This window comes from Amblyomma mixtum, chromosome 5, assembly GCF_055824585.1.
Source record: "Amblyomma mixtum isolate Tamu chromosome 5, ASM5582458v1, whole genome shotgun sequence".
Taxonomy (NCBI): domain Eukaryota; kingdom Metazoa; phylum Arthropoda; class Arachnida; order Ixodida; family Ixodidae; genus Amblyomma; species Amblyomma mixtum.
In genome coordinates, this window is record NC_143016.1 from 116,457,306 (window position 1) to 116,471,455 (window position 14,150).

Sequence of the window (14,150 nt, forward strand, 5' to 3'; positions counted from 1 at the left end):
AATTGGCGCACTGTGACGTCACGACCGTTTTGACCAACTGAAAAGCGTGACATTCTCTGTCGACAACTGCTGCTTACAACGACGAGACATTAAAGGCTTTCGCCTTAATAAATCATCTCTCGTTCATGGTTCACCAAGCCTCATTCTTCGGCTGGCCGCCACGTTACAATATGATAGCAAGAGAGAAACAAAGAGCGCGCGTCACCGTAACCGCGTCCCCCGACGCGGAGACGCTGGTTGCAACAGACTGGAGAAATTTATTTGGACCATTGACTGAAAAGGGACAGCTCCCTCTACAAAACAGAAAAAGTACATTACGGCGACTGATGTCGCCCGATGCACAAACATACAAACACTCACAAGCAACACAAGTGTCCAAAACACAAAACTCAGGAGAGCTGAGTGAATGCCAAATAAAGGCACAACTTCCAGAGTAACATCCAGAGTAACAAAAAATTAGGCAGTGACTGTAAACACGTACTTTTCCTCCTCCTCCTAAGCCTCTATGACTTGCTGACTCAATTTTTGCTTAAATAATTCTCACTAGAATTTTTTCGCTAGAATGTGCATGCTAGTTAGGATAATAACAGTGGATTTTGAAAGCAACGAAACGCGAGGAGACTTCCTTTGCTCCGCGATACAAATATAGGCGCGTCGCGAGAAGTTAAACACCGTGCTTAACCAGTGAACCTACGTGAGCTTTTCAACGCGACTTGGAAATAGTCCCATATTTACCTCAGGTCTTACAGCGATTTTCCATTACTGTCACATCCTGAAAAAAAAAAAGGAAATTAGACTAGGCACGAAATTTCGGTACAGGCGGAAGCACTGTGTGTCATCGTGAGTGTGTGTCATCGGCCGGCAGTGCAGTGGTTAAGCCTGGATATACAAGCGAAAAGGTTAAGTTATGCAAGGTTTTAGATTCCAACCGATGACGTATCTACTTTCAATTTAATGCCTTCCCAGACTCCTTGTCTCTTCCCTTAAAGCGCGAATGGTTTGGTTTGGTTTATGGGGTTTAACGTCCCAAAGCGGCTAAGGCTATGAGAGACGACGTAGTGAAGGGCTCCGGAAATTTCGACCACCTGGGGTTCTTTAACGTGCACTGACATCGCACAGTACACGGGCCTCTAGAATTTCTCCTCCAAAGAAATTCTAGCCGCCGTGGCCGGGATCGAACCCGCGTCTTTTGGGTCAGCAGCCGAGCACTATAACCAATGAGCCACCATGGCGGCTAAAGCGCGAATGAGTCTACCGAGATGTGACGGGTACTGCGCCATTTCCTTTCCTCAAAAATCAATATTCTTACGCAAATTGTAACGTTCCCGTTTGTTATACACCGTAGAGGGTGTTTCATACGATTTCTCGTTGCATAAAGCATATCTCTTTTAGGTCCGAGGCTAGCTAGCGGCAGGGATTCGAACCACCTGCATACGTACCTTCAACTGTATGCCTTTCCGCGACTTTCGTTTCAAAATTTCAGGATTGTGCTTGTCTGCTTAAGAGCGGAAATTCGAAGTATCCCTGTCCTCTTTTTCCCAATTTTTTTTCTTTTTCTTGGTCAATATTTCATTTCCAATTATTTTGTTATTTTTATTCTCAATTGTTTTTAATATGTTTGGGTTTTTGTCTGTTTAGTTACTTTGTTTTCAATATCTGGTGTTTTATTTTTGTTTTTATTTGATATTTCATTTTTTAAGCCAAGAAAGGACTGCTTAGCCATAACCCGCCACGGTGGCTCAGTGGTTAAGGCGGTCGTCTACCGAGCCGGGGTACCCGGGTTCAATCCCGACCGCGGCGGCCGCGTTTCGATGGAGGCGGAACGCAAAAGGCACCCGTGTTCCCTCAGGGAATGACGGCCGTCGCGGTAGTGCACCAAAATACAACAGTCGACGGACTAGTACTGGCTAGCCAGGACATACTGGCTGCGGAAGAAGTGGCGACTGCTCTAGCTGCAACACACACTAGCTCAATATACATTCTCACAGATTCACAGACAGCGTATCGCAATTACCTCAGGGGCAGGGTCGCACCGCTAGCAGCTAAAATCCTGCAAGATAGCTACATCCATGGCTACCAACCCACACACAAACACTTAATATGGGTACCAGGTCACCAGGGCATCCCAGGGAACGAGAGCGCACATGCCTCAGCCCGAGCATTTCTCCCCCGGGCACCCAGTGCGGATGCCGTGGAACCTCCTACCCCACTACTAACTTACAATGACATACTTCAGCACTTAAGATTATCCCGTCGGGTCTACCCTCCGCCGGCTAAGACACTAGATAAAGGGGAGGAACAACACCTCCGAAAGCTACAAACCAACACTTACAACAACCCACGAAGACTGCATGCCATAGACCCGGAGTCATTTGACTCACAATGCAAATTCTGCGGGGAGAAGGCAGACCTGTACCATATGGTATGGGCCTGCCAACGAAATCAGGCGATCACTGTTAATAACCAGCCAACGCAGGAGGGGTGGGAGGCAGCTCTGTCCAGCTCGGACGGAAAGAGTCAAAAGCAACTCATCGAAAGAGCCCGGACAGCAGCCTACGCCAATGGGGTTCCGGACTGAGAGCTCCAACCACGGCTACAACCTCCTAAACCATTTCATTAAAATATTTTCACCACCACCACCCGTGTTCCCTATGCCCAGAACCCTTCGCTTCTTCCCTCCACATCCTTTCCCTCTGCCCGGCGGACCCTCCCCCGCGGGACCTAGAGAACCTCAAGACCTGGGAGGACTGGGAGACCCTGCTGCACTCGGAGGACCCGGCCGTGCAGACCATCGCCACCGGCCGTGCTGCCAGTGTTATGGACCTCAGGAACATAAACACTTGAGTGCAGTGGGGTCGTGCGGGGACCCTGGGGCGTGCCCCGAATTCCTTTGTAAATAAAGTTTTCTCTCTCTCTCTCTCTCTGTGCGATGTTAGTGCACGGTAAAGACCCCCAGGTGGTCGGAATTATTCCGGAGACCTTACGGCACCTCTTTCCCTCTTTCTTCTCTCAGTCCCTCCTTTATCCCTTCCCTTACGGCCCAATTAAGGTGTCCGACGAGATATGTGAGACAGATACTGCGACATTTCTTTTCCTCAAAAACCAATTTACCATTTTACTTTTTAGCGAGTTTAGCCAATGTAGGGATTGTTATTTTGCTAGTGTTGGATTGGCTATAGATTTGTCTTGTTGGTCGACCGCCAGTGATAAGCCAAGGAACGCTTTCGCTTTAAAACTGTGCCGTAGCCATGCTTTATACAGCGTTCAGGGTGGTGTCGTAGGAGTTTCCAACAGGCATTCGAACTGTGTGTCCGGGAGTTGCACAGCGATCTTTGTAGATTCAGCGTTTGAGGAATCAGCGTTCGAAGGCAAGCGTAGCCTGCGTCCAGTACAAAAGCTCACGATGACACACAGTGCTTCCGCCTGTAGCGAAATTTCGTGCCTAGTCTAATTTCCTTTTTTTTTTCAGGATGTGACAGTAATGGAAAATCGCTGTAAGACCTGAGGTAAATATGGGACTATTTCCAAGTCGCGTTGAAAAGCTCACGTAGGTTCATTGGTTAAGCACGGTGTTTAACTTCTCGCGACGCGCCTATATTTGTATCGCGGAGCAAAGGAAGTCTCCTCGCGTTTCGTTGCTTTCAAAATCCACTGTTATTATCCTAACTAGCATGCACATTCTAGCGAAAAAATTCTAGTGAGAATTATTCAAGCAAAAATTGAGTCAGCAAGTCATAGAGGCTTAGGAGGAGGAGGAAAAGTACGTGTTTACAGTGAAGGGCCGGTATCTGTTTCATTATGCCCAGAACCCTTCGCCTCTTCCCTCCACATCCTTTCTCTCTACCCGGCGGACCCGCCCACGCGGGACCTAGAGGACCTCAAGACCTGGGAGGAATGGGAGCCCCTGCTGCGCTCGGAGGACCCGGCCGTGCAGACCATCGCCACCAGCCGGGCTGCCAGTCTTATGGACCTTAGGAGCATAAACACTTGAGTGCAGTGGGGTCGTGCGGGGACCCCGAATTCCTTGTACAATAAAGATTTTTTTTTTCTCTCTCTCTCTTCACTATGGATTCTTTTGGTTCCAGTTTTTTTTCTTTAGCAAAGCAAAGGCCTCAATAACTCCCTCTCTTCTCGGTGGAGCGACTGCGTTTAGATGGAGGCAAAACATAAAAGGCGCCCGTGTGCAGTGCGGTGGTGGTGGTGGTGAAAACATTTATTAAGAAGGGACATGAGGTATGTTTGGATCAACCCGTAAGGGACTGATCCTTACAAACACTAGGTGGAGGTCCCCACTATGAGACCCCAGTGGCGGTGGCCGCCGCCCGGGCACGCCCGACTGAGGCTTGTTGGGCCTGTAAGTCATGGCAGCCGAGCAGGGTCGCCTCCCAGTCCTGCTGGGTTGGCTTTGCGATGGGGGGAATAGCCGGGTTTGAGGGGCAGGCCCACACCATGTGATAGGTGTCAGAAGACCGCACTACAGTGCGGGCAGCTGCCGTTAAAGGAGGGGTCAAAATGTTTTAGTGCTGCCGGGAACAGCAACGTATTGGTGAGAAGGCGGAGAAAGAGCCGCTCATCCGCCTTCTTCAGGCCTTTACATGGGCTAGGGTAAAGGCGATGACTGTCTTGATAGTAGGTTGTAACATCTTTGAAGGTATAGACCGGATTAGAATCGGGTTCCTGATCGGGTGGGGAGGAGACAACAGCCCGGTGAGAGAGCGCGCGGGCGGCTGCGTCTGCTGCCTCGTTTCCTGCCAACCCCTGATGAGCAGAGGCCCATATAAGGTAATGATGTGCGGGGTCCGTATCCCGTATGCAATCTTGGTCCGCAGACAGTGTACGAAAAACATTTCCGCATTTAGGAGTAAAAGAATGATTGCATGTGACAGAGGATGATTAAATGTCGCTGCGTGTCAGATTTGCCTTATGTGGAGTAATTAGTTAATTCGAGCGAAAAAGTTGATTAGACGCCAAAATAGTTCCGGACGTCGATATAGCGGGTGCATGTCAAAAAAGCCGGGTACGTCGAAATTGTGGGAAGTACGCAACCAAGCCTGATGAAGGCTTGAAATACATTAAAACTGATTAATTAACGTTAATCAATAAAACAAAAATGGTGGATATGATGTAATTAGAGAAGCAATTCGGGCCAAGTGACACAATGGCTGTAAATGAGGTGGCGGCGAACCAATGTGATTGTCATGGTAACACGTGATGTCATGCAGCCTCATTTAATTGGTGTCACCGTTACTTCAGAGGGAAGCGCGGCAGCGCGATGAAGTGAGCGGTGGCGCGATGGAAGAACCTTCTAGAAAGTGCATGCGCGTCGCCTCCGCTCCTGGCGCTTCCGGCTTGTGTCAGTCGTTGTCATGCCGCCGACGAGTGCGCGCCTTCCTTGCGCATGATAAATTGGTAAATTTATCATACGTCGAATGGTGCGGTATCTCGTTATGTAGGAGGCAACAAGTAAGAGGCATCAATGTTTTCCCATTCCCCCATTGCGGTTCAACACAGCGATCTTAACGTTTTGGTTTGGTTTACGCTAGTTTAACGTCTCAAAGCGACCTAGGCTATGAGGAACGCAGTAGTGAAGGGCTCCGGAAATTTTGTTCATCTGTGGTTCATTAACGTGCACTGACATCGCACAGTACAGGGCCTTTAGAATTTCGCCTCCACCAAAATTCGGCCACCACGGCCGGGATCGAACCCGCGTCTTTAGGGTCAGCAGCCGGGCGCCATAGCCATTCAACCAGCGCGGCTGCAGTCGAAATTATTCCGGAGCCCTCCATTAATGCGCCTCGTTCTCTATTTTATTGCGAAAGCGCGTCTAGCTGCATTATCGTCGAGAGCCGTGGGATGAGTGGAACCTCCTGGCGAGTCACGAGACTTTATTTGTAGCGGCTGTGAAAAGAGCAGTGAAGGGATTTTGGCAATGGTCCTGAATGCTGTGGATGTGATTATGACGTACCCCGACATGATCAATGCCCAAATATGGCATGGACCACCCGGAATTTGACCATGAAGTGACCTTGACTGAAATCGACGAAAATATTTGGGTTTCTGAGAGGCAGTATGCACGATCCCAACGTGGCTCATGCCCAAATATGGCATGGACCACCCGAAATTTGACCTTAAAATGACCTTGGCCGAAATCGACGAAAATTGAATGGTGGGTTACTGAGAGGGAGTATGGCACGTCCCCTACGTTGCCCATGCTGAGATATGGCCCGGACCACCCGAAATTTGCCCTTGGAAATACCTTGGGCGAATATGACTGCCAGCAAGTCTGGGTAAAACTGGCTTGACCTAGTCTCAAAATGGAATTGTCACACCTCAAAAACTTGGGTTGACCCCACCCACGAAAATTTGAAAATTGGATATTATATTTATTATCTATATAGTTGACCCACGTTCGCAACCGACATGGGACACCCCCAAAATTGGCTTGGCCCACCACCGAAAATTTGAAAATTCAGTTAACTCACGTTCAACCTGGCCCCACCATGCTTTCGCACGATATTTCGTGCTTAGCAATGTTAAACAGCCAGGCGTTTCGAAGCGAAAGCTTCACATCGCTAAGTAAAGACAGTTTCGCGGTGGCCCCAAGTTTGATCTTCAAATGACCTTGAGCTCCGAAAACAAAGGCGCATAACTGGCCCCCTGGGCCAGTGGACACCTTAGTCGTGCTTTAAGCTGCGAAACCGATGAAGAGCGGGAGAATCGGAAGCAAAGGAAAGGCGCTGCCCTCATGAAACAGTAGGCACCTAGTCGTGCTTTAAGCTACGTGACGGTAGTGACAGATACGCGCTGCATGCGTTGGCATTGACAACGTTGTGGCAGAAACGCGGCACTGAAGCCATAGGCCGTCGGCGTTTATTAAGGCGAAAGCCTTTAATGTCTGATCATTGTAAGCAGCAGTTGTCGACAGAAATGTCACGCTTTTCAATTCGTCGAAACGGTCGTGACGTATCAGTGCGCGAATTTCAAACGGGGCCAATTGTACTTTGGCTAATAACCATGCAACCAATTGAAGGGATCGTATAGTGCTGCTCCAAGTTGGACTCAGCTTAGTTAATTGCTTAATTACTCAACTAGCCTAATTAACTTTTCTAGTCAGGCCATGTAAATAAATAAAACCGAGTAGGAAATTGGTCGAGCTCGGGAATCGAACCCCGGTCTTCGGAGTGCAAGACCAGCATGCTATCCACTCCGCCATGCCAGCTCAGTAGTTTCGAATGAACAAAGGCGCGTCTAGTGAATACGGTGTCTTCGCTCACTCCCATCCACCTCCCTTCCCTTCCGGCGAGGTTTAGGTGTCCACCGAGATATCAGAGACACATACATTTCCTTTCCTCAAAAACCAATTTACCGACGAGCGAGGTGGAGAACCGAATGGGCGATGGCGTTCTGTGGACTCCCTGGCAGCGTTGCAAGACGCTGTCGCTTTCCACTCTTAGAGGCGAAGCTTAACATCTTAACCACACATCAGTGACCACACTTTAGGTCAAAAAAGTCCTCCCCTGAATTTTGACGGGTGTCCACCGAGATATGTGAGACAGTTACTGCGTAATTTCCTTTCCTCAAATACAATTTTCATTTTCTTCATTACGGGCCATCTGTCTTTCTTTTTTCTTTCCCACTTCCTCCCTTCCTCTACGGTGCGGTTCAGATGTCCACCGAGATGACAGAGAATTACTGCGCCATTTCCTTTCCTCAAAAAGCGTTGCGTTCAAAGGGCAAGGCCTCGCGCCGAACGGGTGGTGGCGTTCCGTGGACTCCCTGGCAGCGCTACAACATGCTGTCGCGTTCCACTCCTAAAGGTGAAACTTAAGCCTCATTAATTAGCAGTTAATCAGTATTCACATATTAATCAGTAATTAACCCATAATTAGTGGTTTATCATCACTTAGTAATTATTACTCAGTTACATGTGACGCCACCAGTGCCACAGAAGCAGTCAAAGTAGTGCGGAAAACGCTTTCGCCTCTACGCACTTTAGATAGTCAAAGTGCCCCCTGAATTTTTTGTGTTCATTGGCGTTGGCGTTGACAACGTTTTAGACTCCGATGATTTTAAGGGAAGGAAGTAGCATAACTGGCTCCCTGGGTGAGTGGACGCCTGAATCGCGCTTTGAGATACGTGGAGTGGTGAAAGAGAGGTGGGCTTCATCAACACCCTCGAAAGAATTTTGAGGCGCGGCACTGCAACAATCAGCCGCAGCGTTCATTGGGTGAGCGAACTCTCGCGAACAAAAACCCGCCGCGGTGGCTCAGTGGTTACGGCACTCGGCTGCTGGCCCGAAAGACGCGGGTTTCATTCCGGCCACGGCGGCCGAATTTCGATGGAGGCGAAATTCTAGAGGCCGTGTATTGTGCGATGTCAGTGCACGTTAAAGAACCCCAGGTGGCCGAAATTTCCGGAGCCCTTCACTACGGCGCTCCTCATAGCCTGAGTCGCTTTGGGACGTTTGGTTCGGTTTATTGGGGTTTAACATCCCAAAGCGACTCAGGCTATGAGGGACGCCGTAGTGAAGTGCTCCGGAAATTTCGACCACCTGGGGTTCTTTAACGTGCACTGACATCGCACAGTACACGGGCCTCTAGAGTTTCGCCTTCATCGAAATTCAGCCGCCTAAGCCGGGATCGAACCCGCGTCTTTCGGGTCAGCGGCCGAGTACCGTAACCACTGAGCCACCGCGGCGGTGTGTTAAACCCCAATAAACCAAACCAAGAACTGCCACCTGCCAGGATGCAGAGTGGGCGCGCTGCCTATTCATGTCCGGAACGCACTCACAGACGCAAAGCCGCTTATATAAAGTGGCCCGATAGGTCATAGCTTTCGCTCTCTAACCAGGTTCAGCAGTCGTTTCACCGCACCTATGTTTCGCTTTTTTTTTCAGACAGGTCGTCGCGTATTGCTGAAAATCACTGAGGCAGTTTTGGCCAATATATCTTTTTATAAAAATAGCGTTTATGAAGGCGACTAGATGCTAGAAAGAAACGGACAGGTTAATACTAATCAAACCTTCATTTTGTAACTCTGTTTTTCCATTCCTTCTTCGTGGAATTTTCAAAGGGTTTTAAGGCGGAATGGTTTTGAGGCTAAAACCATGTTAAAGGCGTTTTAATTTTTCTTACATCAACCTTGATAATATTGCATACGTCTGTCATTGTGCCACCGGCAAACACATCGCCCATGCGAGTGAAGAGTGGATAGAGCGGTGAGTAAGGTTGCTCCTAGCAGGAGTGGATAAGGTATCTTGCGCAGCAGCGAATCAGCGCCTGACACTTCGTGAGAGAGCTAGGTTAAAAGATGGCGAACGTAAAGCAAGATACTTGAGAAAAGCATCCAGGCTTGTTAGTGAGCAAAAATCGTAGAATGGGCAAGAGAAAAGGAATAAAAATTTGCTCAGCCTGTGTTTCTTTGTACAGTGTGATTCTGCAGGGGAACGATAAAGCCTGTACAAGAAAGACCGTAGGCCCTGAGATAGCCTGACTATACGACAGACATCAAGCACAGCTCAGATTCGCTACAACTCGCCTAAAACTGACTGTTACGATAAATCTTCTCTCTCCTCTAAAACACAATGCGGTCCAAGTGGACGGCGCCATCCAGGAGAGGCAGCTGTCTTATCGGCAGCGGCACACACTTGGCGTGAAGAGGAAGTATACGCGTGTGTTTGGCGGTCCGCTCGGTGGAGCCACCTTATCTCGCCTTGTCGGCGTGTGGTCTGCGTGCCCCGCCATTTCCCTTATCGATGCAATCCCTATGCAACGTTTTTTACGTGTGCCCTTCTTTACTCAGGGGGGCGACGAGTGACTCATGATGCAGAAAGAAAGCAAAGAAGAGGATAACATTCACTGAGTGAAGCTTCGTCCATTCCCCCGGCGATTTATTGAAAAATGCATTCCAGTGGTCTGTATCTACGGCAAAGTTAATGAAAGTTTTCGCAACGGAGACTTTAGTTATCATGACTTGAGCCTTCAACTTCCTGCGAGTTATTCAATGATGTAACGACTTCTCTTTTACTGTTAAGCACGAAGGGAGAAAGGAATAACAGGGAAATGTTGACTAACGGCAACTAATGATAAAAAGCAGGTGCTAAGCAAGCAAATGGGCACGCTGCTTTTTGACGCTAAGGGTGAGTGGGAAAGGCGTTCGCGATAACGCGCTACAGTACTTCTTTACTCTACGTATGAAACGCAAGGCATAGTGCCGCTGTAGTCAGAGATGGTTCCATGATCCCAACGAAAAAAAGCCACAAAGCAGTTCAAATATATTTTCTTGCGCCGTGACAAAAAATATTTTGAGGTGCTGAAACGAGCAGTACAGATTTTTGTTCAATCGTTTTGATGTTAGACTAGCGGACATGGTTGTAGCTTTTGTACATACCTTAACCCCAAGCACGCATTCCCTTTCGTGGATTGCTCCTGTATTCTCGTGAGCGTGTGTGTCGTTATCTTGATTCTAATCGGCCGAGTCCGGCTGACAGCGCGACAAAGACAAGTTTCCTAATCATCTCCATACAACGCCTGTCTTACATTTATAGCCATGAACCTTCACCTGTTCAAACCACACCACTCACTCCACCCCCCCCCCCCCCCCCCCCACCGTGTCTAGTCACCCCGCTTCCCTTCGCTAGGAAACAATTGCTTTTATGTTGTACGATCTAGATGAACCGCATTTACTATAAAAGTGCACTTCCCGCTCGTGTTATCAGAATATCGCCTACTCAGTTCTTTTCCGCAATCTATGCCGCTCAATTTACGACAATTTAACGTTATGCTATTACTTCCCTCTCCCAATATCTCTCTCTCCATAATCTCGCTCCGCTATCTACACTGTCACTGCCACCTACGATTGTTAAGGACGCAAAACCACGAAGAACAAAATATGCATGTGCCTATTCAAACGCGCCTGCGTTGTTACCCCAGCTTTTAAACATAGGAATTAGTTACATGAACAGCGAGAATGATTTCTGCGACGTACCGAACAGTCTCGAAGCTCGAAGAACCAGCAGATACGATAATAGTTTTCGATATCGAAAAAAAATTCCCCGAAAGAAGACTACCGCTGACAATGGTGCAGAATATCAAGGCTCCTCTTCTTAACTCCACTTCAACCTATAAAGCTCGCAAGCACAACGATGAAAAACGCCAAGCTCTGGTCGCTAGTGGATCGTATTCACAGACTCTTATCGCTCTTGCGGTCTTCCTTTCAATCAACAGGCTTTTTTTTTGTGTGTGTGTGTGTGTGTGTGTGTGTGTGTGTGTGTGTGTGTGTGTGTGTGTGTGTGTGTGTGTGTGTGTGTGTGTGTGTGTGTGTGTGTGTGTGTGTGTGTGTGTGTGTGTGTGTGTGTGTGTGTGTGTGTGTGTGTGTGTGTGTGTGTGTGTGTGCGCGCGTGCGCTGAGTCCTTACTTTTACCTTGAGCATTTCACTACAAGATATCCCATTAAATATTCTAGTGTCGCTTCTCTCAACCCATCCCTTATGTGAGGCTTCCCAACGCCTCTAGAGCATGCTTCGGAAATATGGGCCGATTAGGGCCTCCCCTCTCCCGAGCCCTCTATTTCTGAGCAGAACATGTGCAATACTGATTATCTAGGATATCTACCGCCCTTCCTGCCGCCTGACCGAATCATGGATGCCCACTGTAGCTTCAGAGGTACTTTTCTTATCATCTTTCCCAAAGGCCTCAGGTTTTTCTCCAGGAAAAATTAGTCAGAGAGGCGGATGCCTGCTGCGTGTCTCTGAAATTCTTTGGGTGGAAGGAAAAATGCTGAGGTCGGTACGTACACCTGTCATTTCGCATTTCTCCTTGCTATAAGCTGAAGACTTTCAAGCTGCTTCCCTGGGCTAACTTACTGGTTTCTTCTCCAGCCGCCATGATTGATCATATAACTCAAAACACAAGTGGGCGTTTCCGTTTCAAAAATATTTAGTGGTCTTTGTTGTCACTGCTATCCTTTACCTCTTTTTCATACGTCAGCTGTCACTTTGTCAACCTCATTTCTGAAAGCATTACAATGATGACAATCGCTACGGTATCAGTGAGCTTGCTGACGAAGGCGGCCAACAGAATTACGTTTCATCATCGTAACCTGCTTTGAGTACCGAGTGTCTTTGCGATGACTAATAGCATGAAATTGCGCCCTGTCGGGCATGTTCTCTGGAAAGCTTGGAGGTTCTCAGTTTCCCAGTTACTTTGTCGCATGGATTACATGTGTTCAAGATTCTGGTTTCGCCATACGTGAGATCATTTAGTTCTGTTTAGATGCCTGGACAGACAGGACTACATTTAAGTGAGCTCTCCTCAAACATCTTGGCGGCGACCATAACACTGTTTTCTTACCACCAGGCTCATTTACCACCTGGCAACGCACCGCGGATGGATTCTAATCCAAGAGTTTGCAGAACCCACACCTTCTTTCTTTCCTTATTAGTCGCATTTTCTTTTCCTCTGGAAGAGCGAACTGTGACGACTTCTTAAGTTTTCGGGCATTCTTCTGCTTTTGTTCGTTTCGCATCGCCCTCTATTGTCACATTTCCCAATTAATGTTCCACCTCAGCAAACTTAGCCTGACGGTTTCCATTTTCTGACCATTCCATGCTGAACCAAAAACAATTTATGTGGTTCTTTTGGGGATTCCCCTGTGAAGTCGCGGTTTTAAAAATCGCGCTTCAACAACTCAGCGTGAGTTGGCCTGCTTGGATTGAACTTTCCCTCCTGTGCTTCTAAATTCCGACATGGCGACAGAAATGTGTCCTGTGCCATAAAAACTTTCTTTCAGAATCTAGACGGCTTCCTGCTTAAAATTGTTTTCTATTTCAAATAGTTTTATAGTTTTGGTCCGTGATTCATTTCTTTCCTAAGCTTTTCTTTTTCTGGTTGTAAAGAAGTCTTCTTTATTTGAATTACTCGTCCATCTTACTAAAATCAATCGCTATTTTCATGAATAAGTCTTGTTCCTGTGCTCAGTTTTGTTATTACAAGATGTTTATCATGATAAGGACATCGGCACCTGAGTGCTGAAATATCAGCCCCATTGGATCAGTGGCGTTTCCCATTTAATAAAACGACAACAATATTATTTTCACTGGTTCAGGAACAGTGAATAATACAAACTCGCTGAGCACCATTCACAACAAGAGGTAGTTTCTTTTATACCTTGGCAGCCTCTAAGCTGTCATCTGCCAAGTCAAAACATTTGTTACAAACGACAAAGGCGGCAAGTTTGTCCTTATGCTCCACACAACGCCTACAAAACTAAAAACACATCATACATCATACTGAGACACCATAGGTCTTAAAAAGCTTTGGAAGAAATACCTGCGGATCAGAACTTCACAGAAAACAGTCTGCTTACCCCCCACAAAGCAAATTATGAGCGATCATTGCTCAACTAACTGCAGCAACAGTCCCAAAGGAGGCGCATATACCATATTTAACAAGTCCCATTCGAGGAAGATACAACAAAACAGGCTTGAGAGAAGTCCTCTTAGTTCATGGGACACTGACTAAAATTCCTTCCAATTTTTATTCTCAGTACAATTTCATTCTATGGCTCTTTCTTCCTCAGTTAATGTTTACTCGGTGGCAAAAGACCCATTGATTCCTTGGAAGATTGAACTTGACGTCAAGGCTGAAAAAGACTGCGTAATCGCTGTTTGGAAAGAAATTGTGGTTTAGCCTAGCTTAAGAAGCTTGCGTAAAAAAAAAATGCTTTCCTGACGCTGGAGTTTGCTTGCGAGAACGGCCGAGGATGCCGACACCTCTTTACTCTTCTTGCTTTTCCTAGCTCATAAAAGCTTGGTTTCCAAGTAAAGTAGTTTATTTTTAACTAAAACACAATAGTCTATCATTACAGGCCAATTTCAGTTTGTCCTCAGGGTCTCTATATATATCATCCGAAAGGGCAATGTTGTCACCAACCGCTCATGTCTCAAGGAGGCAATGACAGAAACTCTGCTCGCGTAATCAGAATAGGTTCAGCCTTTTTTAGCCACGGAAAGTACGACGGCAATATTTGTGTCTGTCCAATGAGCCCTATCTCTTCCGTTAGATATTAATATATAGCTTACCTAATAGTACCCAATGCCTTATAACTGATGTTTTCCAGGCTGCTCCCTTTTACGATCGAAATAATTTTTTT

At 47.3% G+C, this 14,150-nt stretch overlaps 1 long non-coding RNA gene across 1 annotated transcript; it reads left to right on the plus strand.

Annotated features, from left to right (window-relative positions):
* The first annotated feature begins 3,160 nt into the window (after positions 1-3,160).
* LOC149343425 (uncharacterized) lies at positions 3,161-4,055 on the plus strand. The gene is made up of 2 exons (XR_016282710.1): positions 3,161-3,506; positions 3,807-4,055. It is a non-coding gene; the product is annotated as an uncharacterized LOC149343425 (long non-coding RNA).
* Positions 4,056-14,150: the final 10,095 nt, after the last annotated feature.